This window comes from Arvicanthis niloticus, chromosome 26, assembly GCF_011762505.2.
Source record: "Arvicanthis niloticus isolate mArvNil1 chromosome 26, mArvNil1.pat.X, whole genome shotgun sequence".
Lineage (NCBI taxonomy): Eukaryota > Metazoa > Chordata > Mammalia > Rodentia > Muridae > Arvicanthis > Arvicanthis niloticus.
The window spans coordinates 24847921-24853920 of NC_133434.1; positions in this window are offsets into that span (position 1 = coordinate 24847921).

Genomic DNA, 6000 nt, shown 5'->3' on the forward strand with positions numbered 1-6000 from the left:
GAGGGACAACAATTATGGACTTTTGACATGCTGGCTGGAGTTGGCGTACACGCGAACCACCAGACCACTCATCCCGGGCAGGTCTACGCACAGCATCAGCTGCAATAAAGGCATGGAAGTCTCTCCCTAGGAAGGAAGGCAGTAACCTTTATTTGTCCAAGGTAATTCAGACATCTAATGAGTCTTTTTCTGACTTTGTGGCCCACATGACTGAGGCAGCTGGCAGAATCTTTGGGGAACCAGAGCAAGCAATGCCATTAATTGAACAGATGATCTTTGAAAATGCCACAGCTGAATGCCGTGCAGCCATTGCTCCTTGGAGAGCCAAAGGGCTACAAGACTGGTTAAGAGTCTGTTGCGGCTTAGGAGGTCCCCTTACTAATGCTGGACTTGCAGCAGCTAACTTAGAAATGGCTGTAGTCCTCCTTAAGGGTCAGAATCATGGAAAATTCCCTTCAAAACATATGGCCCGATGCTTTGCCTGTGGGAAGGTGGGACATATGAAGAAAGAGTGCCCAAATAATCAAATACCATCAAAGCTGTGCACTAGGTGTGGAAAGGGCTATCATCTGGCTCGGGATTGCCGCTCTGTTAGAGATATAAGAGGTCAGATCCTCCCTCCAAATCCCTCAGCCATTAAGGAAAGAAATTTTTCAAAAAACGGATATGCGGGCCCAAGATCCCAGGGCCCCGAAAGATATGGGCCACTGCTGAACACTCAGGGGACTCTTTTCACTGCAGAGCCACAAGGGGTTCCGCAGGAGTGGACCTCCTCTCCACCTCCCGAGTCTTATTAATGCCACACATGGGGGTGCAGCCGATCCCGGTTGATTATAGAGGCCCCCTGCTAGGGGGAAGTGTCGGCCTTATTTTAGGCTGCTCCTCTCTTACTTTAAAAGGGCTCGTGGTACACCCCAGTGTAATAGATCAGGATTATACCGGAGAACTTCAAGTTCTCTGTTCTAGCCCACAAGGCGTATTATCCATCTCCCCTGGGGACATGATTGCCCAATTGGTTGTCCTTCCAAGCTTACATGATTGTTTTCCATCCACCAAGAAGCTTAGAGGTGCTCATGGGCTTGGTTCCTCAGGAACTGACTTCGCTCATCTGGTGGTTGACCTTAAAACTAGACTCACCTTACAGTTAGCAATAGAGGGGAAGAACTTTGCTGGAATTCTGGACTCGGGAGCGGATAAAAGTATTATTTCTTCTAATTGGTGGCCTAAGGCATGGCCTGTAAAACGATCGTCCCACTCCCTACAAGGATTGGGATATGAGGCCAGTCCCACAGTCAGTTCTCGCTCGTTGACTTGGCAGGCACCAGAAGGTCAAACAGGAAGTTTTATACCTTATGTGCTTCCTCTCCCTGTCAATCTCTGGGGAAGAGACATCTTACAAGACCTAGGGCTAGTTCTGACTAGTGAATACTCCCCACAAGCTATAAACATTTTGAAGAGCATGGGATTTAAAGAAGGGAAGGGTCTTGGCAGGAACGAACAAGGAAGGTTAGATCCTGTCTCACAAGAATCAAACACAGGAAGACAAGGCCTGGGTTTTCCCTAGTTGCCATTGAGGGTTCTATGCCCATACCCTGGCTCACAGAGGAGGCTGTGTGGGTTCCTCAGTGGTCCCTATCCTCTGAAAAATTGAAAGCTGCTACAAGACTAATTAAAGAACAAGTGCAGCTTGGTCATTTAGAACCTTCTACCTCTCCCTGGAATACACCTATATTTGTCATTAAAAAGAAATCCGGAAAGTGGAGGCTTTTACATGGTTTAAGAGCCGTCAATGCACAGATGCGACTATTTGGCTCTGTGCAACGAGGCTTGCCTTTACTCTCTGCCTTGCCTAAGCAGTGGAAAATCATAATTATAGATATTAAAGATTGTTTTTTCTCTATTCCTTTGTGTCCACAAGATAGACCAAGATTTGCATTTACACTACCTACTATTAATCATTTTGAACCTGATAAAAGATATAAGTGGAAAGCTCTGCCTCAGGGCATGGCCAACAGCCCCACTATATGTCAGCTGTATGTACAAATGGCCCTCAAGCCAATTAAGAAACAATTCCCCTCTCTGCTGCTGGCCCATTACACAGATAACATTATTATGTGTCATAAGAATTTAATTACTTTACAGACCTCATACCCCTTATTATTAAACACCTTGGAACAGTGGGGTCTACATGTTGCTACTGAGAAAGTTCAATTTTCAGAAATTGGCTCCTTTTTAGGGACGGTTATCTATCCAGAAAAGATAATTTCTCAAAAATTAGAGATTCGTAGAGACCATTTACATACTTTGAATGATTTTCAGAAATTATTCGGTGATATAAATTGGTTAAGACCATTTTTAAAAATTCCCTCGGCCGAGCTGAAACCTTTATTTGATATTTTGGAAGGGGATGCTCATATTTCCTCACCGAGGGCCTTAACACCGGCTGCGAGCCATGCTCTACAAGTAGTAGAAAATGCTTTACAAGATGCCCAGTTAAAACACATAGATGAAACCAAAACCTTTGACTAATGTGTTTTTAAAACTAGACACTTACCAACTGCTGTGTTATGGCAGGAGGGGCCTTTGTTATGGATTCATCCCAATGCTTCTCCCGAAAAGATTATTGAAAGGTATCCAGATGCAGTTGCTCAACTTGCCCTTCATGGACTAAAAGCAGTGATTACCCATTTTGGAAGGGAGCCTAAGGTTTTGATAGTGCCTTATACTGCCCATCAAGTCCAAATATTAACGGTGACCTCTGATGTTTGGGCAGTGCTGGTTACTTCCTTCAATGGTCAAATAGATAATCATTATCCTAAGCATCCCATCTTACAATTTGCCTTAACTCAAGCTATCATATTTCCACATATTGTGTCTCAGGAGCCACTCCCAGATGGAATGGTAGTTTATACGGACGGGTCTAAAACAGGAGTGGGTGCCTATGTGGTTAATGATAAGGTTATATCCAAATAATACCATGAAACCTCACCTCAAATTGTGGAATGCCTAATGGTGTCAGAGGTTCTAAAAAATCTTTCCAGGTCCCTTAAATATTGTTTCAGATTCCTTCTATGTGGTTAATGCAGTGAAAGCATTAGAAGTTGCTGGGTTAATTAAGACATCTAGCAGACTCGTAGAAGTTTTTCAAAAGATTCAGCTTACCCTGGCTAAGCGAAGATTCCCTGTCTTTATAACTCATATTAGGGCTCACTCAGGCTTACCGGGACCAATGTCCCGTGGAAATGACCTGGCAGATAGAGCCACAAAGTTGATTGCAATTGCCCTTTCACCAAAATTGGATTTGGCTAAAGCCTTTCATAAAAGGTTTCATATGACAGCTGAGACACTACAATGTCAATTTAACATTACTAGAAAGTAGGCTAGAGATATCGTGACTCAATGCCAAAACTGCTATTAATTCCTACCTGTTCCCCATACCGGAATTAACCCTTGGGGAATTAGGCCATTACAGATCTGGAAAATGGATGTTACTCACATCCCATCCTTTGGCAAATTACAATATTTACATGTCTCCATTGATACCTGTTCTGGAGTTATGTTTGCCTCTCCATTGACTGGAGAAAAGGAGGCCCATGTTATTCAACATTGTCTCGAGGCTTGGAGTGCCTGGGGAAAGCCTAAAATCCTTAAAACTGACAATGGACCAGCCTACACTTCTCAAAAATTTCAACAATTTTGTCGCCAAATGGAGGTGACACACCTGACGGGTCTTCCTTATAACCCTCAGGGACAGGGCATCATTGAGCGTCGTGCTCATCGTACCCTTAAAACTTATTTGATAAAACAAAAAGGAGAAGTTGAGGAAGCTCTGCCCATGGTGCTACGGGTTACTGTTTCTCTGGCACTTTTTACTCTCAACTTTTTGAATTTGGACAGTCAGGGCAATACAGCAGCTGATCGCCATTGCCTGGAACCAACTAGGCCAAAAGAAATGATAAAATGGAAAGATGTTTTGACTGGTCAATGGAAAGGCCCGGATCCTATTTTAATAAGATCCAGGGGAGCGGTTTGTGTTTTTCCACAGGAAGAAAACAACCCATTTTGGCTGCCAGAGCAACCTCTCCCCCCCCCCCGCCCCCCCCCCCCCCCCTCCGAAGGATTCATCTGCAGACGCTCTCAGTTCTCATTTGGACTCTCCTAAATTGGGTTCCTAGTATATATAGTGAATTTAGATGGCTATCCTATCTGCTCTTCCAAAACCTATGCCCTTGCCTTCTTAAAAGGCGCCACTTCTGCTAAACAGAATTTCTCCTATACCCTTAACTGTAATGCCTCACTCCAGTTTGTATGTATCCTCCATTTCTTTTCATCTTATCCAACAACTCCTTTAATACTTATACCAATGTAATTCGCTTTATGCCCCAGTGCTGGTCTGCTCTTGTCTATAAGCAGGCCCTAATAGCCAGTATACCACTTGGATCCCTATTCCCGTTCAGACGTCTGGGACCTTGACCTTATTTCGACAGAAGAGAGATTTTGATATAACTGCAGCCATTATCACTGCTGTTGCCATCTCTGCAGCTGCAGCTGTGACAGCCAACATGGCCTTGGCTGATCAGGTTACAGCAGCTACTGTTGTTAATCAAATTTCAGAAAAGACCTCTGAGGCTTTGACCACTCTACAGAAAGTGGATGCATACCTGGCATCAGGCATCCTGTTGGTCAATCAGAGAGTGATTGCCTGAATAATTGTGGTACCTGAATATTTAGAGGTGTTTGCGAGTGGGTACTCGACAGGGAATGTTCCACAAGTGTGGATATATTTCCCGAAAGTATGCCTGATTGCTCAAAGGTTTGATGCCAAAAACCTCCTTTCCTGGTGGCGCCCCACGGCGGAGGCTCCCTTTCCCTGTCAAAAGGCATCGAGATGGGTATGGAAAGTATTACTCATTGCACGACGACAAAAGAAGAAACCCATTACAATATCTCATTTTGCACAGGGGATCAGGCCTCTGCTTTCCCTCACTGAGTTGGTACTGCGCTTGATAGACAATAGGCTGTTCCATCTTAATAATATTGATAGGGGGAGATGTTAGGAGCCGCAGTGAGCGTGACAACATTCGCCATTACAAGATGGCGCGGGCATCCTGTGCTCCCACAAGTAAACAACTAACTGCGCAGGTGCAAAAGGCAAAAGCGCGCCAAAGTCACTGCCCATCCCGGGGCGTAATATGGGGTGATGAGTGAACAGCCAATCAGAAGTGAACATGCCACTCTAGGGTACATACAATAGTGCCTTTCCCGGGCTTTGGGTCTTTCCGATTCTGCTGATACAAGAATAAAACCTCGCTGTAGTAGCCACTCGAACACTGCCTCACGTGTCTCTTTCGCGGGCGAAGGGGACTCGAAAAGGGGTGTGGAGCAACTTTTGATATTCAGGCTTGGGCCTCTTGTGAAACAGAAAGGGACTTTTTGGTAGAAGTAATTTCCCTAACCACAGTAATAGGAAGATAGACAAGGCCACTTCTAATGGCATTGGAGAAATCTTATAAGGCAAGTAGAAGTGGAGAATCTCCTTCAAATCCACCCAAGACAGAGAAAGTTTCTCAAGGAAACTCCATCTCATCCTGGGAAGTAGAAGTGCTGGGTATAAAACTAACCTCTCCCCCTTCAGTGGGAAAATCTATGGTCAAGAAAAGTCTCAAATAAAAACGTGGCGTGGCTTTTCCACCTCTTCACTGTCACTCTTTCAAAATTATGTTGAATTTCTACTACATGGTAGGTGCACATCAGGATCTGCGAGTCCAATGTATGAGATGCATCTTAGCAGGGGTGCTAAGATATAATAAATCTTATAAGTAAAATAGTCAGGGGCTATGTCCAAAAGAGCCTTGTGGGGGCCCAACAGAAAGGCTTGTCTTGCACTTTGCAGGGAATGGGAAGCTGCTAAAATACTGTAACAGGGGAGCGACATGATCAGCTCTGTACAATAAACCACTGCCTGGACCAACCACCCAAATGCAATTGCATAAGCTAGCA